We start from the raw sequence: 11,089 nt of genomic DNA, 5'->3' as shown, positions 1-11,089 counted from the left end.
AGAAGAGGCAGCATGAATTCTGGACTGGAATAAGATGAGACTCTCCTCAAGAACAAAGTAACCTGGATACTTTCAGAAATATCTGGGAGATGTAAGGAAATGCTAATTGACAGCTGTAAAGGGATTCCCACCACTGTAGTTATAATATGTCAATGGACAAAGGATTCAATTTCAAAATTTCTGTCACAAAAAGACCTTATCCTACCTGTTGGTCCTATTTGGAGGAATTATTAAGTACCTCTATTCTCTTCAGTCTCCTGACCTAGGGAATAAAAAACAAAATAACAAAGAACCTTTCCTATCTACAGAGTAAAGATAATGTAATACTACACAGTAAAAGACTACAGACAATAAGATAAAATGGTTCTAAATTCAAATCCTAGCTCTGACTAAGACATTAATGATCATTAAAATTGATAAACCTCCAGTTAGACCAGGGGTGGGCAAACTTTTTGACTCGAGGGCCACAATGGGTTCTTAAACTGGACCGGAGGGCTGGAACAAAAGCATGGATGGAGTGTTTGTGTGAACTAATATAAATTCAAAGTAAACATCATTACATAAAAGGGTACGGTCTTTTTTTTTTTTTTTTTAGTTTTATTCATTTCAATGGGCCGGATCCGGCCTGCGGGCCGTAGTTTGCCCACGGCTGAGTTAGACTATTAAAAAAAAAGAAACTATTTACCAATATTAGGGTCTAAGAGGGGTCATCCTATGCATGGGTGGGCAAAAGTAGTTTTGAAGTTGTGAGTACATGAAAGTCAGAGTTTCTTCTTGTATTATTATTTATTAATTAAATTTCTTTGTATTACAGCTGTGAACCTATTTTTGCCCACCACTGTATATCTTGCAGACATTTAAAGGATAAGAGAATATTAAAAATAGGCCAATAAAGTTGACAATATTGATAAAAATGGTCACATCCTTGAAAGATACAAGTTACCAAAACCAACTCAAGAAAAAATAAATTCCACTCATAGACATTTATCAATGTGTAAAATAAAATTGAACTACTAGACATTCACGAGAAATGAATTATTTTTGTAGACTTTAGTATTTTCATTCATAGTAGTCTAGAAACAATCCAAATGTCCATTGATAGAGGAATGGATAAATAAATTGTGATATATCCATAAAATGGATAACTTCTCAGCAATAAAAAGAAGCAAACTACTGATACACACAAAGTATGTATGAATCTCAAAAATATTATGCTAAGTGAAATCAGACATACAAAAAGCATATATTGCTATAATTGTACTTATATGAAACTATAGAAGAAACTTATCTATACAGACAAAAATAAGATCAGTAGTTGTCTGGGACTAAGGGTTGGGGAGAATTGAAAAAGGTGATGGAAATATTCTATATCTCGATTATGTTGGTGGTATTATGAGTGTATATATTTGTTAACAGTTGTCAAGCTATGCACTTTAAATAGGTGTGTTTTATTGTGTATATATTATTCCTTTAAAAGTTGACTTCAGAAAAAAGATAAAAGAAAATCTGGTAAGGATCTGCAGAGAAAAATTTCTAGTCCTAAAAGAAGAAGAGAATGGATGTTGAGGTCTTTGCTACAGGCATTCTGAGTTTTTGCTTTTTACAGGACATTCAAACTGAGAAATCCTAGATACATGGTTAGGTCTTAAAATAAAATATGTATTAGAGATACAGATTTGAGGTCTTCTGCATACAGAGAATACTTGAAATTTAGGACTAGATGGTAGCTAAGAATAAAATGTAGACATTGAAGGAATATGACCCAGGACAGAATCAAGAAGCTGACGAATGTATAAAAAAAAGGGCAGGGGGAAAAATGAAGAAGATTCAACATAAGGAAGATGTTAGTTCTCTCCAATTTATCTATATATTTAATGGATTACCAATCAAAAGTTTAGGATATTTTATAGATATAAACAAACTGAATCTAAAATTTATATGAAAGAATAAAGAAACTAGGATAGCTAAAACAAATGTGAAAAAGAAAACAGTTGGACTCAAAGACAATGTGGTATTGATGAAGGGATAGCACACAAATCAATGGAACAGAAGAGAAAGTCCAGAAGTATTTTCACAAAAATATGGCAATTTGATTTTGGACAAAGATACAAAAAAATTCAATAAATAAATTATAGTTTTTCAACAAGTGGTATTGGAGCTATTGCAAATCAATGTGCAGGAAAAATATATAAACTTCTCATATAAAAACTGATTCAAAATAAATCACAGATCTAAATTTAAACATAAAATTATAGAACTTTTAGAAGAAAACCTGGCAAGCAAATTTATGACATAGAGTTTGGTGAAGAGCCCATAGACATTATACTAAGAACAAGCCCATAAAAAATTAATAGTTAGACTTCATCAAAATTAAAAACTTTACTCCATGATAAGCACTGTTAAGAGAATGAAAAGCAAATCACAGATTGAGAGAAGCATATCAAATCACATATAAGACAAAGGACTTAAGTCTAAAATATATAAAGAGTTCTCTCTTTGTCCTGGGGTAGAATGAATAAAGAAGGAGAAAGAACAAGAATAGCACTAATTGGGGTCCCTCCTCATGGAAGACAACATAAGGAGTTGAGAAGAAATGTTTGCTACCAACACTCACCAGTTTGTTTGTTTTTGGGTCTTAACCATTGAGATTAATCATTAAGCCTGTGATTCACCAGGGTTGAGACTTTTCCTTTCAGGGGAGAAGAGCAAGCCATCAGGGCTGAGCCCTGCTCCCCCTTTCACAAGACCACTCTTCTAAGACCATGGTGTATTATTCTGGGACAAGTTGTAGATAGTTTATATTTGAACCCACTATATTCTGAAATTGATCAGAGAAGAGCAGTAATTAAATCAATTCCACTCTGTACTCAAGGCTGAAAATAAAACTCAGTCTCTTTATATTGGTTCTCAAGAACATCCAGCAACATAACCCAAAATAGCAAATCATAAATCCTGCTATGAGATTAAATGACAACATAAAGATACCCCAGTAATAAAATGCCAAAATAGAGATGTACCAAAATTGAATATAAATCCCTTCCTATTATCAAATTCCCAGAGAGAAAAGTTCAGAGATTAAATTTCCTTGCAAGTTTAAGTCCAAAAACACTCAAGTCCAAAGTGATTTAACTTCAAAATCAAATTTATTTGCTCTTGAAAGCTAAAAGCCCAAAGTCCAAAGAGCCTCCTTCTGGTTTTCATTCTGCTCAGTCTCAATCAGCCTCGTTCTCAATGCCAGGGTGCAACTGCATATCGCCGTGCATATTCCAGGAAAGATCATGTGCTCAAAAACAGCATATAGTTTGCCAGATCATAAAGAGACACAAGGCTGTACAAATGAAGAAGGGTCTGTAGAGAATGATGGTGGTCAACTGTGAAATAAATTCAACTGAGAAAAATCTCATATCAAGACTGAATTTTTGAGAGAACCAAGGTGGCGGCATAGGTAAATGCCTGTACTCGCCGCCTCCCACAACTACATCAAAATACTACTAAAATACAGAACAACCATCATGCAGAACCGCTAGGAAGCTGGCTGAATGGAAGTACTATAACTAGAGAACTAAGAAGAAAGCACACCGAGACTGGTAGGAGGTGTCGAAATGCAGAACGGGCTGGTCCAGCACCCGGGTGTGCCGCTTTTTTAATCAGGAGGGAGGCTGTCTCTGTAGAGGCCGTCCGGAGGAGCAATGGGTCCCAGTCCCGCACCAGACACCCAGCCAGGGTCTGAGAGCTGGAAAAAGAAGTCCCTATGGACAGTAAGAACTACGGGCTGTAAAAACCAGTGCAGATTGGGGCTGAGTGACACACAGGCTGCTAGAGACCCAGCTGCTCCTCTTAAAAGGCCGGCACCAGGAAATGAACTTACAAGCTCCCACTTCTGAGCTCCAGTGCCGGGCGAGGCTCTGGGGGGACCCAGACATATACGAAGAGAAACTGGACTATGTGGCATCAAGGCAGGAATTTGGGGGTGGCTTTCTTCCAGACAGAAGTGCTAGCAGCGATCATTGTTTCCATGCTGGGACCTTCCCGGTGCAGGGCTGACTGGCAGCCATTTCTGTTTGCTCTGCCCTGGTGATTTCCTGAGACCCCACACCACCCAATTTACAACCCCACCCAAGCTGTGCACAGCGGCTTTTGTATATAATGGCCTGTCCTTGTTTAGGCTAAAAACCTGTCAAACAAACTGCAGCTGGGTCAGGGAGCTCCAAACCTATCAATAAAAGGCCCAAGAGCCCTGACCGGTTTGGCTCAGTGGATAGAGCGTCGGCCTGCAGACTGAAAGGTCCCAGGTTTGATTCCAGTCAAAGGCATGTACCTTGGTTGCAGGCACATCCCTAGTGGGAGGTGTGCAGGAGGCAGCTGATCGATGTTTCTCTCTCATCAATGTTTCTAACTCTCTATCCCTCTCCCTTCCTCTCTGTAAAAAATCAATAAAATATATTAATAAAAAGGCCCAAGACCCAGCACCAGCACCAGCCTGCCTTGCTTCACAGCTGGGCCTCTTCTGGGCACTTCCAAACCTGGTACAAAGGAGAGGAATCTGCAGATCTCTCTGTAGCAAATGCTGGGTGGCCCCAAGCAGTGGCTGACTTTGCACCTCCCTGGAGACCCAAGAGCCAGTGTACCCAGTGGTCAGTGTGAGATCATACCAGATTAGAACTCTTCACATCCATAAGCAACACACTCAAGGGGCAAACTCGGTAAGCACCAAAGCCCTACTGAAGCAAGTCCTACCCCATAAGGGTGTCTCCAACATAGCAGCTCTCCCACTGTAGTCACAGCTGGTCCCTACAGATAAATGGCCTGGAGGTCAATTCCTCCCAGTGACACCAACAACAATCAAGGCTCAACTACAACAAGACTGACTGTACACACAGCCCACAAAAGGGTGCACCTAAAGTGTTCACTTCAGGTGACTGGGGAGGCTGAGCCACTGGGCCCTATAGGACACCAACTACACAAGGCCACTCTGTCAACTCAAAGAGATTTAGCAGCTCTACCCAATACATAGAAACAAACACAGGGAAGCAACCAAAATGCAGAGACAAAGAAACATGTCACAAATGAAAGAAATGGAAGAAAGCAAACTACTGGATATAGAGTTCAAAACCACAGTTCTGAGTTTACTCAAGAATATTCTAGAAACCTCCAAAGGACTTAGTGAGACTTTCAAGTATCTTAGTGAAAATGCCAAGGAAAAAATGGAAAAGGACCAGTCAGAAATTAAGCATACACTCACTGAAATAAAGAATAATATACAGGGATTCAACAGTAAACTAGAGGATCCCAAGAATCAAATTAATGATTCAAATCAAAACCACATGAGGTATCACCTCACACCTGTCAGAATGGCTATTATTAAAAAAATCAACAAATAAATGTTGGTGAGAATATGGAGAAAAGGGAACCCTTGTGCACTGCTTGTGTGATTGTAAATTGGTGCAGTCACTATGGAAAACAGTATGGAGGTTCCTCAGAAAACAAATTAAAAATTAAATAAATTAAAAACAGAATTACTATACAACCCAGCAATTCCACTTCTGGGTATTTATGCAAAGAAAAAGAAAACACTAATTCTAAAATATATATGTACCTCTACGTTGTTCTCTGCAACATTATTTACAACTAAAGGCCTGGTGCACAAAATTCATTTGGGGGGGGGGGGGGGGGTGTCCCTCAGCCCAGCCTGCACCCTCTCCAATCTGGGACCTCTCAATCTGGGACCCACTGGGATCGGGCCTAAACGGGCAGTCGGACATCCCTCTCACAATCCGGGACTGCTGGCTCCCAACTGCTTGCCAGCCAGCCTGCCTGATTGCCCCTAACTGCTTCTGCCTACCAGCCTGATCACCCCCAACCACTCCCCTGCCAGTCTGATCGACGCCTAACTGCTCCCCTGCCAGCCCGATTGCCCCTAACTGCCCTCCCCTGCTGGCCCAGTCACCCCTAACTTCCCACACTTGCCAGCCTGGTCACCCCTAGCTGCCCTCCCCTGCTGGTCTGATTGCCCCTAACTGCCCTCCCTTGCTGGCCTGGTCCCCCCTAAATGCTCTCCCTGCCAGCCTGGTCATCCCTAACTGTCCTCCCCTGCAGGCCCGGTCACCTGTAACTGCCATACCTTGCCAGGCTGGTCACCCCTAACTGCCCTCCCCTTCAGGCCTGGTTGCCCCCAACTGCCCTCCCCTGCAAGCATGGTCCCCTCCAACTGCCCTCCCTTGCCAGCCTGGTTGCCCCCAACTGCCCTCCCCTGCAGGTCTGGTCCCCCCAACTTCCCTTTCTTGCAGGCCTGGGTTCCCCCCAACTGCCCTCCCTTGCTGGCCTGGTCCCCCCCCCCAACTGCCCTCCCCTGCTGGCCCCGTGACCCCTAACTTCCCACACTTGCCAGCCTGGTCACCCCTAGCTGCCCTCCCCTGCTGGTCTGATTGCCCCTAACTGCCCTCCCCTGCTGGCCCCGTGACCCCTAACTTCCCACACTTGCCAGCCTGGTCACCCCTAGCTGCCCTCCCCTGCTGGTCTGATTGCCCCTAACTGCCCTCCCCTGCTGGCCCCGTGACCCCTAACTTCCCACACTTGCCAGCCTGGTCACCCCTAGCTGCCCTCCCCTGCTGGTCTGATTGCCCCTAACTGCCCTCCCCTGCTGGCCCCGTGACCCCTAACTTCCCACACTTGCCAGCCTGGTCACCCCTAGCTGCCCTCCCCTGCTGGTCTGATTGCCCCTAACTGCCCTCCCCTGCTGGCCCCGTGACCCCTAACTTCCCACACTTGCCAGCCTGGTCACCCCTAGCTGCCCTCCCCTGCTGGTCTGATTGCCCCTAACTGCCCTCCCCTGCTGGCCCCGTGACCCCTAACTTCCCACACTTGCCAGCCTGGTCACCCCTAGCTGCCCTCCCCTGCTGGTCTGATTGCCCCTAACTGCCCTCCCCTGCTGGCCCCGTGACCCCTAACTTCCCACACTTGCCAGCCTGGTCACCCCTAGCTGCCCTCCCCTGCTGGTCTGATTGCCCCTAACTGCCCTCCCCTGCTGGCCCCGTGACCCCTAACTTCCCACACTTGCCAGCCTGGTCACCCCTAGCTGCCCTCCCCTGCTGGTCTGATTGCCCCTAACTGCCCTCCCCTGCTGGCCCCGTGACCCCTAACTTCCCACACTTGCCAGCCTGGTCACCCCTAGCTGCCCTCCCCTGCTGGTCTGATTGCCCCTAACTGCCCTCCCCTGCTGGCCCCGTGACCCCTAACTTCCCACACTTGCCAGCCTGGTCACCCCTAGCTGCCCTCCCCTGCTGGTCTGATTGCCCCTAACTGCCCTCCCCTGCTGGCCCCGTGACCCCTAACTTCCCACACTTGCCAGCCTGGTCACCCCTAGCTGCCCTCCCCTGCTGGTCTGATTGCCCCTAACTGCCCTCCCCTGCTGGCCCCGTGACCCCTAACTTCCCACACTTGCCAGCCTGGTCACCCCTAGCTGCCCTCCCCTGCTGGTCTGATTGCCCCTAACTGCCCTCCCCTGCTGGCCCCGTGACCCCTAACTTCCCACACTTGCCAGCCTGGTCACCCCTAGCTGCCCTCCCCTGCTGGTCTGATTGCCCCTAACTGCCCTCCCCTGCTGGCCCCGTGACCCCTAACTTCCCACACTTGCCAGCCTGGTCACCCCTAGCTGCCCTCCCCTGCTGGTCTGATTGCCCCTAACTGCCCTCCCCTGCTGGCCCCGTGACCCCTAACTTCCCACACTTGCCAGCCTGGTCACCCCTAGCTGCCCTCCCCTGCTGGTCTGATTGCCCCTAACTGCCCTCCCCTGCTGGCCCCGTGACCCCTAACTTCCCACACTTGCCAGCCTGGTCACCCCTAGCTGCCCTCCCCTGCTGGTCTGATTGCCCCTAACTGCCCTCCCCTGCTGGCCCCGTGACCCCTAACTTCCCACACTTGCCAGCCTGGTCACCCCTAGCTGCCCTCCCCTGCTGGTCTGATTGCCCCTAACTGCCCTCCCCTGCTGGCCCCGTGACCCCTAACTTCCCACACTTGCCAGCCTGGTCACCCCTAGCTGCCCTCCCCTGCTGGTCTGATTGCCCCTAACTGCCCTCCCCTGCTGGCCCCGTGACCCCTAACTTCCCACACTTGCCAGCCTGGTCACCCCTAGCTGCCCTCCCCTGCTGGTCTGATTGCCCCTAACTGCCCTCCCCTGCTGGCCCCGTGACCCCTAACTTCCCACACTTGCCAGCCTGGTCACCCCTAGCTGCCCTCCCCTGCTGGTCTGATTGCCCCTAACTGCCCTCCCCTGCTGGCCCCGTGACCCCTAACTTCCCACACTTGCCAGCCTGGTCACCCCTAGCTGCCCTCCCCTGCTGGTCTGATTGCCCCTAACTGCCCTCCCCTGCTGGCCCCGTGACCCCTAACTTCCCACACTTGCCAGCCTGGTCACCCCTAGCTGCCCTCCCCTGCTGGTCTGATTGCCCCTAACTGCCCTCCCCTGCTGGCCCCGTGACCCCTAACTTCCCACACTTGCCAGCCTGGTCACCCCTAGCTGCCCTCCCCTGCTGGTCTGATTGCCCCTAACTGCCCTCCCCTGCTGGCCCCGTGACCCCTAACTTCCCACACTTGCCAGCCTGGTCACCCCTAGCTGCCCTCCCCTGCTGGTCTGATTGCCCCTAACTGCCCTCCCCTGCTGGCCCCGTGACCCCTAACTTCCCACACTTGCCAGCCTGGTCACCCCTAGCTGCCCTCCCCTGCTGGTCTGATTGCCCCTAACTGCCCTCCCCTGCTGGCCCCGTGACCCCTAACTTCCCACACTTGCCAGCCTGGTCACCCCTAGCTGCCCTCCCCTGCTGGTCTGATTGCCCCTAACTGCCCTCCCCTGCTGGCCCCGTGACCCCTAACTTCCCACACTTGCCAGCCTGGTCACCCCTAGCTGCCCTCCCCTGCTGGTCTGATTGCCCCTAACTGCCCTCCCCTGCTGGCCCCGTGACCCCTAACTTCCCACACTTGCCAGCCTGGTCACCCCTAGCTGCCCTCCCCTGCTGGTCTGATTGCCCCTAACTGCCCTCCCCTGCTGGCCCCGTGACCCCTAACTTCCCACACTTGCCAGCCTGGTCACCCCTAGCTGCCCTCCCCTGCTGGTCTGATTGCCCCTAACTGCCCTCCCCTGCTGGCCCCGTGACCCCTAACTTCCCACACTTGCCAGCCTGGTCACCCCTAGCTGCCCTCCCCTGCTGGTCTGATTGCCCCTAACTGCCCTCCCCTGCTGGCCCCGTGACCCCTAACTTCCCACACTTGCCAGCCTGGTCACCCCTAGCTGCCCTCCCCTGCTGGTCTGATTGCCCCTAACTGCCCTCCCCTGCTGGCCCCGTGACCCCTAACTTCCCACACTTGCCAGCCTGGTCACCCCTAGCTGCCCTCCCCTGCTGGTCTGATTGCCCCTAACTGCCCTCCCCTGCTGGCCCCGTGACCCCTAACTTCCCACACTTGCCAGCCTGGTCACCCCTAGCTGCCCTCCCCTGCTGGTCTGATTGCCCCTAACTGCCCTCCCCTGCTGGCCCCGTGACCCCTAACTTCCCACACTTGCCAGCCTGGTCACCCCTAGCTGCCCTCCCCTGCTGGTCTGATTGCCCCTAACTGCCCTCCCCTGCTGGCCCCGTGACCCCTAACTTCCCACACTTGCCAGCCTGGTCACCCCTAGCTGCCCTCCCCTGCTGGTCTGATTGCCCCTAACTGCCCTCCCCTGCTGGCCCCGTGACCCCTAACTTCCCACACTTGCCAGCCTGGTCACCCCTAGCTGCCCTCCCCTGCTGGTCTGATTGCCCCTAACTGCCCTCCCCTGCTGGCCCCGTGACCCCTAACTTCCCACACTTGCCAGCCTGGTCACCCCTAGCTGCCCTCCCCTGCTGGTCTGATTGCCCCTAACTGCCCTCCCCTGCTGGCCCCGTGACCCCTAACTTCCCACACTTGCCAGCCTGGTCACCCCTAGCTGCCCTCCCCTGCTGGTCTGATTGCCCCTAACTGCCCTCCCCTGCTGGCCCCGTGACCCCTAACTTCCCACACTTGCCAGCCTGGTCACCCCTAGCTGCCCTCCCCTGCTGGTCTGATTGCCCCTAACTGCCCTCCCCTGCTGGCCCCGTGACCCCTAACTTCCCACACTTGCCAGCCTGGTCACCCCTAGCTGCCCTCCCCTGCTGGTCTGATTGCCCCTAACTGCCCTCCCCTGCTGGCCCCGTGACCCCTAACTTCCCACACTTGCCAGCCTGGTCACCCCTAGCTGCCCTCCCCTGCTGGTCTGATTGCCCCTAACTGCCCTCCCCTGCTGGCCCCGTGACCCCTAACTTCCCACACTTGCCAGCCTGGTCACCCCTAGCTGCCCTCCCCTGCTGGTCTGATTGCCCCTAACTGCCCTCCCCTGCTGGCCCCGTGACCCCTAACTTCCCACACTTGCCAGCCTGGTCACCCCTAGCTGCCCTCCCCTGCTGGTCTGATTGCCCCTAACTGCCCTCCCCTGCTGGCCCCGTGACCCCTAACTTCCCACACTTGCCAGCCTGGTCACCCCTAGCTGCCCTCCCCTGCTGGTCTGATTGCCCCTAACTGCCCTCCCCTGCTGGCCCCGTGACCCCTAACTTCCCACACTTGCCAGCCTGGTCACCCCTAGCTGCCCTCCCCTGCTGGTCTGATTGCCCCTAACTGCCCTCCCCTGCTGGCCCCGTGACCCCTAACTTCCCACACTTGCCAGCCTGGTCACCCCTAGCTGCCCTCCCCTGCTGGTCTGATTGCCCCTAACTGCCCTCCCCTGCTGGCCCAGTCACCCCTAACTTCCCACACTTGCCAGCCTGGTCACCCCTAGCTGCCCTCCCCTGCTGGTCTGATTGCCCCTAACTGCCCTCCCTTGCTGGCCTGGTCCCCCCTAAATGCCCTCCCTGCCAGCCTGGTCATCCCTAACTGTCCTCCCCTGCAGGCCCGGTCACCTGTAACTGCCATACCTTGCCAGGCTGGTCACCCCTAACTGCCCTCCCCTTCAGGCCTGGTTGCCCCCAACTGCCCTCCCCTGCAAGCATGGTCCCCTCCAACTGCCCTCCCCTGCCAGCCTGGTTGCCCCCAACTGCCCTCCCCTGCA

General features: G+C 51.8%; 1 long non-coding RNA gene across 1 annotated transcript in view; it reads right to left on the bottom strand.

Annotated features, from left to right (window-relative positions):
- Positions 1–216: 216 nt before the first annotated feature.
- Positions 217–11,089, bottom strand: part of LOC106726141 — a 20,725-nt gene continuing 9,852 nt past the window's right edge. The window contains exon 3 of the long non-coding RNA XR_001362166.1: positions 217–262. This is a non-coding gene — a long non-coding RNA (uncharacterized LOC106726141). The remainder of the gene's footprint in view (positions 263–11,089) is intronic.

The sequence above is a fragment of the Myotis brandtii genome, unplaced genomic scaffold (genome assembly GCF_000412655.1).
Source record: "Myotis brandtii unplaced genomic scaffold, ASM41265v1 scaffold230, whole genome shotgun sequence".
Taxonomy (NCBI): Eukaryota; Metazoa; Chordata; class Mammalia; order Chiroptera; family Vespertilionidae; genus Myotis; species Myotis brandtii.
The sequence above is the reverse complement of the archived record's forward strand: the minus strand, read 5'-3'. Positions and strand labels throughout refer to the sequence as shown.